Here is an 8,973-nt window from a genome sequence, read left to right as displayed (position 1 = left end):
AAGCTCATTTGTGATGTCAGTGAGGCGATCAAACGTGAGCTGAACATTCTCATTGTCGTTTCTCTTGAAGCGGTTGAAGAGGTTGCGAAGGACACTGATCCTTTGATCTCTCTGGGTTGAGACGCCTTCGTTGACCTTGTAGAGCCAGTCCCAGACTAGCTTCGATGTTTCCAGAGCACTCACACGGCCATACTGTCCTTTGGTCAGATGACCACAGATGATGTTCTTGGCAGTAGAATCCAGTTGAACGAACTTCTTAACATCAGCAGGGGTGACACCTTCACCAGTCTTGGGAACGCCATTCTTGACGACATACCAGAGGTCGAGATCAATGGCTTCAAGATGCATACGCATCTTATTCATCCAGTAGGGATATTTAGTTCCATCGAAGACGGGGCACGCAATGGAGACTTTGATTATCCCTACAGTCGACATAGCTAAAACTCCAGGTGGTTAAACCGAATCACACAGAACAAGGGAGTACCTTGCTCTGATACCAATTGAAAGTGTTGGTTATCGACTATAGGGGGGTGAATAGGCGATTTTTATGAAAGTCTTCAAAACATGGATGTTTCGAAGACAAATGATAGAAATGAACCTATAAACATGCAGCGGAAGGTAGACTACACTAGGCAAGTCATAGTCAAGTATACAATGAAATGAAAGCATGAAGACTAATAGCAGCTAGGCTGTACGGATCAGGATGGAAGATAGTATGAAGCCAATCAGAACAAACAGTCACACAGTGAAGATAAACAGATGATGCAAACAGACAATGACTTCACAAGTACCAACTATAAATAAAGAGAAGGGATGGATAGAACTAGTTGCTTGTTGAAGACAATGATTTGTTGGACCAGTTCCAGTTGCTGTGACAACTGTACGTCTGGTTAGGGAGGCTGAGATTTAACTCAGAAGACCGTGTCTTCACCTTATTCCCCTTGAGCTAAGGACACATAGTCCTCGTCCAATCACTCAGGTAAGTCTTCAAGGTAGACTTCCAAACCTTCACAGACTTTGTTCACCGGTGATCCACAATGTCTCTTGGATGCTCAGAACGCGACGCCTAACCGGCTGGAGGATTCACAGTCCTCAAGTATAACAAGTCTTCAGATCACACAGACAGGAAGACTTCAGTGATGCTTAACACTCTTTGGCTCTGGGTGTTTAGGGCTTTGTCCTCGCAAGGATTTCTCTCTCAAAAGCTTCGGAGGTGGGTTGCTCTCAAACGACAAAAGCCGTGCACTAACTCTGAGCAGCCATCAATTTATGGTGTAGGGGCTGGGCTATTTATAGCCACTAGGCAACCCGGCCTGATTTGTTCGAAATGACCCTGGGTCACTAAGGAACTGACACGTGTTCCAACGGTCAGATTTCAAACACACGCGACAACTTTACTTGGGCTACAAGTAAAGCTGACTCATCCAGCTCTGGATAAGATTTTATCTCATTGTCTTCGCTCGAAGACATAGGATTTTGGTTAAGCATCACTTCAGTCACTCTGACTTTGTTCACTGGGACCCCACTTAACAGTACGGTGGTTCCTATGACTCAATAAAGAAGAAAAGGAAACAACGAAACAACTAAGTCTTCGCGCTCCATAGTCTTCACGCGATGTCTTCTCTTGTCATAGTCTTCAATGTCAATATCTTCACATACCACCTTTGTCTTCAATGTCTTCATACATTTTTAGGGGTCATCTCCGGTAGGTAAACCGAATCAATGAGGGACCACTACCTGTGTGAAAGTGCGTTATATCGACTAGAGGGGGGGTGAATAGGCGATTTTTATGAAAGTCTTCAAAACGTGGAAGTTTCGAAGACAAACGATAGAAATAAACTTATTACCATGCAGCGGAAGGTAGACTACACTAGGCAAACCATAGTCAAGTATCCAATGGAGTGAAAGCACAATGACTAATAGCAGCAATGTAGTAAGGATCAGGTAGGAAGATATTGTGAAGCCAAACAGAACACGCAGTCACTCAGTGAAGACAAAAGATAGTGCAATCATACAATGACTTCACAAGGACCAACAGTAAGTAAAGGAAAGGGAAGGATGAAACCAGCGACTCGTTGAAGACAATGATTTGTTGGACCAGTTCCAGTTGCTGTGACAACTATACGTCTGATTAGGGCGGCTAGGTATTTAAACCTGAGGACACACAGTCCCGGACACCTAGTCCTGAACACGCAGCTCAGGACACCCGGTCCTCACCGTATTCCCCTTGAGCTAAGGTCACACAGACCTCTCCTAATCACTCTGGTAAGTCTTCAAGGTAGACTCCCAAACCTTCACAGACTTCGTTCACCGGCGATCCACAATGTCTCTTGGATGCTCAGAACGCGACGCCTAACCAGCTGGAGGATTCATAGTCCTCAAGTGTAATAAGTCTTCAGATCACACAGACAAGAAGACTTAAGTGATACCTAACACTCTTTGGCTCTGGGTGGTTAGGGCTTTATCCTCGCAAGGAATTCTCTCTCAAAGGCTTCGAGGTGGGTTGCTCTCAAACGACAAAAGTCGTACTCTAACTCTGAGCAGCCAACCGTTTATGGTTGTAGGGGGTGGGCTATTTATAGCCACTAGGCAACCTGACCTGATTTGTCCGAAATGACTCTGGGTCACTAAGGAACTGACACGTGTTCCAACGGTCAGATTTCAAACTCACACGGCAACTTTACTTGGGCTACAAGCAAAGCTGACTTGTCCGACTCTGGACAAGATTCGCTCTCATATTCTTCACTCGAAGACATAGGTTTCGGTTAAGCATCACTTCAGTCATTCTGACCGGTTCTCTTGGACCCCACTTAATAGTACGGTGGTTCCTATGACTCAACAAAGAAGAAAAAGAACTACGAAAGATCTAAGTCTTCGAGCTCCATAGGCTTCATGCGATGTCTTCTCTTGTCATAGTCTTTAATGTGAATATCTTCATATACCACCTTTGACATCAATGTCTTTATACATTTTTAGGGGTCATCTCTGGTAGAAAAAACAAATCAATGAGGGACTTCTACCTGTGTTATCCTGCAATTCTCACAAACATATTAGTCCCTCAACTAGGTTTGTCGTCAATACACCAAAACCAACTAGGGGTGGCACTAGATGCACTTACACTGTGTTATCCTGCAATTCTCACAAACACATTAGTCCCTCAACCAGGTTTGTCGTCAATACTCCAAAACCAACTAGGGGTGGCACTAGATGCACTTACAGTAACCGATGACACCGACGCCATTAGGTGCACGGTTTTTGATTTGGGGCACAATATTTGTTCATTGTTTCTTATATGGCATACCACTGATGATGGAATGATCTCTCACTCCGATCACTCACGTGCCTTCTCGGAACCTTGAAATGGATCAAAGCTTTTATTCAACCATGCCAAGCACAACAACTCGTCATCCTCCGCCGTGCATGTGGCTCCTCTCTTTGCTTTCTTTCTTTTCGCATCGAGCGCCAACGCGTATTGACCTTCCACCCCCTAAAGATGATGGTGGCGGTATGGGCAGGAGGAACTTTCGCTCGCGCTGCCGCGCAGGCGTCTCGTGCCTTCTTGTTGATGCGGCGATTTTTGCAGCTCTTTGGGTTCATCTCGGTGGCGGTCGTGGGTGTCGACTGCGACAAAAAGTCGAAGATTTTGCACACGGATGGGTCAAGGCAGCCGGAGAGATCCATTGTGGTGATGGCGGTGCTTGAGTTGGGTCTGGCGGCGGTATCAGGGTCGATGAGTGGGAAGAAGAGCACGGGACCTTGATTGGTTTTCTGGTGTGCCTAGGCTATTGGATCTGACATGGTGGACAATCCAGACTCTCATACTCCTTCCCTCGATTTGGAGCCAGACTAGAGGATCCCGGACAATCCGGATCGAAAAATAAAGTCCAAATAAAAAAGAAAAAGCCCAGTTGAATGGAAAAATAATCCAAAATGTCCTAGCGAACAAATAGGGGGAAAATGGGTCACGGTATCCGTCCGCGTACTAGTCCGAACCAGTGTGTGGACACTGATGCGGGAGCCGGCCATCCAACCCTATTCTCCAACTGTCCACTTTTTTGGTATAAGACCGCATCACTCAAAATAAATATAGAAAATGGCACAATTCATTCATAAATGATGTGCATCACACACCAACTCATTTTCGATCACCGAGTACCTCGCCATTGTGCTTACTCTAGAAAACAACAAGAAGTTCAACAAAAAACCTCAATGACATTTGACAGAACACCTACTAGGCGTGGTGTACGCCCTGAACGACGTTGGCAGGGTGGCGGAGAGTACATAGTGGCCAAGGGATCCTTGGTGGACGACAACGCAGTCCAAGGAGGGTAGGCAGGTTGGTGGGGGTTGCGAACGTCCTACGATGCCTGGGCGTCGACCGGAGAGGCACAACTTCGCTGTCGGACGAGGAAGGTGTGCAAGTAAAGTAAGGAAGGAGCGGAAGAAAAGTGGACCAGGAAGGGATTTGAGTATGCAGGGAGTGTTGGAGTCCTACGTGACAACTATCCAAACTTCTGCAAAGTTCCTCCCCTCCTTCGTTTGCCAGCGATTTTCGGGAAACTGGCGGTCGGACCGGTCCGTGAACCGATATGATACCGCATTGGGTGACAAATTACGATTGGATGCAGGCAGTTTGGGGTCCGCGTTGAAGATGCAATTCATTTATCAAAGAACCGTCTTCTTTCCGGCATGTGGGCACTTAACTCAGAACGTTGCCATCGCCCACCACGCCGGGTACGGGGGAACGGTCTCAGTATAAAGGCGTTGAAAACAATCGTTTACAATGCCCATCTCGGGCCTAGTTTCTCACCATTGCGCGTGGATCCAGCGCAAAAACAGGCCCCATGACAGGCATCCATCGTCGTCGTATCGTATATAAATGTTTAACGCCGCGAGCGACGCAGCCGGAGCTCGCGCCGCCTCTGCCCGTCACGAGCCTCCTGCTCACTCACGCGGCTTCCTTGGTTTGTCCCATCATCACTTGTTGGCCTGCGTTCGGACCCCCGTGATGTGCGTCTACAATCCTATATACTCTCTCCGTTCACTTTTATAAATCGTTTCAGACAACTTCAAATAGCCTGTTTTACACATTGTCTAAAATGCTTCAAGGTCTTATAAAAGTGAATAGAGGAAGTAACATTTACCTGTGCCGCCTGCTCGCGTCCCTTTCGCGGTCTGAACGAGGACCCGTTTTTGACCTGCAGTGCCACTGGCACGGATCATCACAAGCGCCAAAACCAGGAGACCTTTCACCGAGGACCCGCCGCGGCTGCGTGCCGAGAAACTCCGCTCCGGATCCGACGAACGCTGCATCGATGGCGACGCCGTTTACTACTGCTGGACTAATCACCGCCGAGTCATTGCGTTCCTCGTTGCCTCAACGGGGAGGCGAGGAGTCGAAAGGCGGCAGGACAAATGTTTGGTTCCATGCATGTACATACTACGTTCTTACTGTCTATCGCCATGCTCCTATTTTATGCTCGGGTGTGAAGACCGAATTAACGGATTTGACAACGGATCATCACTTAGTGGACGTTACGAGTTTGTTTACATAGATCCAAAAAAAAATGCTCACTGTGTTGTCATATTTTGTTCATACAGTGCAAAAAACCCACTATGTTCGTATCACCCTTGTTAAATAATTACTCCATACCGGCATATACTACTATATATGACAATATCTTTATTAGTTTCACTCTATATTAGCCACACATAAAATGGTGTCTTGGAAGCCCAATTTGCTATCTAAAACACAACTTAAATAAATAAAATTACAAACTATGGTTGTGTGTGTCACTCGATGCATAATCGGATTGCTCTCCTTTTCTAAACAAGTAAAACCATGTTATAATTTGAGTGTATGTACGTATGCATGCACGCATGCATGTATGTTGGTTGTGTGTATCGAAACAATGCAAAGGCAGAGGTATTCCTATGTATGTATGTATGTATGTATGTATGTATTATTCAAGTTAACATAAATTATATTTATTTTCTGCTTAAAATTAATGTTTATAAATCCACATGACATTACGCGGGGTACTTGGATCATGAACCAATAGTTGAAAAGTAATCAAAAACTAGAGGAACTAGATGATGTCCCGCATGTTGCTGCGCGGGAACCTTGATAAAAAATGAATAAATAGTTGCTACAAAAACATCTAAAACTATCAGAAAGCAAATTATGGAAAACAGACTTATGAGTAACATGCATGAATTGATGATGTGGCAGCATTGCATGCATATGCAAAAAAATTGTAATTTATAGCTTGCATGCATGACTTGCTTATCAGCTTATATGGCATGGTTGTATGGCTAGAAAAAATAGTTTATAGGTTGTGGCTATTTAGAAAAAAAAAGATTTCACTCACTATACATGAATAGGAAACATAAAGTTTTGTAGGGTAAAAATGACGTGTCTACTATTTGCACTCAAAGATTCAACGGATGTGTCATGTACAAGAAATAGTTTTGCATTGTTGCTCCATGTCATAATTATTTACTTCCATCTATTAGTACAAAAAAAGAAAGCAAAGTCTAGTATTACAAATTGTTGACAACATTTTACCTTCGAAGAGACAATAGTAATAACAACCATCTCAATCTCGTCATAGTGAGAGTAACTTAGCTAGTAACATAACCATCCAAGACAAGTTTGTTTATGTGGCAAGTAGTTAATAAGGAGAGGTATTTATGGTAACATAATAGGTTACCGTAACATAACACACTCCAAGACAAAATGAGTCTGCATCAAAATAAATAAAGGCTTGCATGATATCACAAATATGATACTACCCACTACGAAGATGGTAATATAGATTAGAGTAAAATACACTGAAGGTTCTAAAAGTATTTCAAGTGTGTCAAGTAGGCTATAAAAGTTTAAAAACGTTCACCGCGGGTCATGTATGTGTATTTTACCAGCGACACTTTTAGGACCTACTTCACACACTTGAAATGCTTTTAGGACCCATGGTGAACGATTTACACACATTGGGAACACGTGGTGAACGATTTTGAACTTCTATGACCTACTTGACACACTTGGAGTACTTTTAGAACCTCCAGTGTATTTTATTCCATAGATTAATAACATATGCATGGTATTAGCCTAAGTTACTTCTCATTATGAGTCGGTCTTTGACTAGCCTCATCACACAAAAAGTTCATATTAGTTTGTAGCGTTTACAAAAATTCTCATAAAATAACATAAGTGTTACAATGCTGTATATTTTGGGATATAAGATGTATTTGTATGCGCCGTAATCCGATTATGTTATAGGATTAAGAGGAATTATGCCCACTCTCTCTTCTGCTTCTAGCTTACCTCAATGCCTTTTTTATGTATCGTTTCGATTTATAAAAAAATGCAGTGGGGAGGATATTTCCCCACCGTTTGACCTACCAAAAACATCACGACAAAGTCACCCACGATTATTAAACGGCCAACGTGCCCTTTCATGTTTGGACGATTAGCACAGGGATGAGTTTGGAATACGTAACACGAACACATTACAAAATGTGCAAATCAGAGTGTTCTCACACGTCGGCAACACTATTTAAATGCGCCAGGGATTGCAAAGCGTGCACATGGTACACGCAGAACGATTAAAAATACGATGGCCTGAAGTGTGACAGTGTTCACACGTACTAGTACGTACACGAACGCGAGCAATTTCGTATAACGAATATACAGTACGTATATATAAATCTCTCTCTTGTACACTTGTATTTGTCGAAGAGATACGGCAAACCTAGCAGCTGATAATTTTGTCCCGCGGAAGTAGCGCCAACGCCCAAGCCACAAGAGACAGCGGCTTTAATGTCGTCAACGACCGGCGGGACAGGGCCTCACACGGAGTCTGGGCTCGGGCGATAGACCCGGCCGTACGACCGGTCGCCGGGAGGCCGTCGCCGTCCGTCGCAATCAGCCATGCAATGCACGTCAGGCTCAGCAGTCAGCAGCACGCATGGGCATGGGGCCATGGCACCAGCAGCTTCCCCAGTTCGCAGTTCTCATCAGCGGTCTTCTTCTTCCTTCCCTCTGCCTCCACGCCACCTTGCCTAGCTTGCTACAGAAAGTCGGGTCAAATCGAGGAGGCGAGGGCCCCCCAAGTGTGGATACGAGGAAAATTTCAGCCGCTTTAACCGATGTGACTTTTGTCGTGTTTACTCACTTTGTTGTTGTTCCAATGCAGATGCATGCAGCGATGCTAAACATGTGTAAACAGAGCGCATGCATGCATGATGTTCCCTTCTCCATGTCTGGATGGGGTCAACCTTTACTTTCCGGAGGTGTGTGGATCTGGTTGGGCTTGTGCCTATGGTATCAGTTGCTTGGTAATGTTAGGGCTCTTTCCGTTTCTGATGAAGTTGAGGCATCAACGCGGTGCCTCAAAACGTCCACATACATTTGTATCAAGCTGTCCGGACATAGTTTCCTAGTCAACATAAGACCGTATTTGTCCGTGGACGTATCTGCTTGTCAAAATCCCCTTAAACTGGACACAGGGAGGTTTGCGGTCGTTCGAACATCCGCCATGTAAGATTTTGATACCTTTGGCCTACTCAAATCCCCCTTCCGGACCCCTTTTTTTTTCTTCTACTCTGCCCAGCACCCCCCTTACTCTGCGTCCGCACCCTCCTCGACAGTGGCGGAGCCAGGAAATTAGAATGAAGAAGGCCAAGTATTGTCAATCCATGTTAGGGAGGGCCAGCTCACTAATATATACCACTTTAGCAGCAGTTTATCATGTATTACCATGCATATTAGGCTTGACAAAGTAATGTTAGGGGGGCCAGGGCCCCTGCTGGCACCCCCTGTCTCTGCCACTGCTGCTCGACATCATCAATGTACCTCTCCGACTGCCACCTAGGCATTATTGGACGTTCGCAACCCCCACCCACGCGCCTGCCCGCCTTGAACTACCACCGTCCCACCCCGGATCTGTTCGCAACAAGGTACCCTCCCCC

The sequence above is a fragment of the Triticum dicoccoides genome, chromosome 3A (genome assembly GCF_002162155.2).
Source record: "Triticum dicoccoides isolate Atlit2015 ecotype Zavitan chromosome 3A, WEW_v2.0, whole genome shotgun sequence".
NCBI classification, from domain to species: domain Eukaryota; kingdom Viridiplantae; phylum Streptophyta; class Magnoliopsida; order Poales; family Poaceae; genus Triticum; species Triticum dicoccoides.
The sequence above is the reverse complement of the archived record's forward strand: the minus strand, read 5'-3'. Positions refer to the sequence as shown.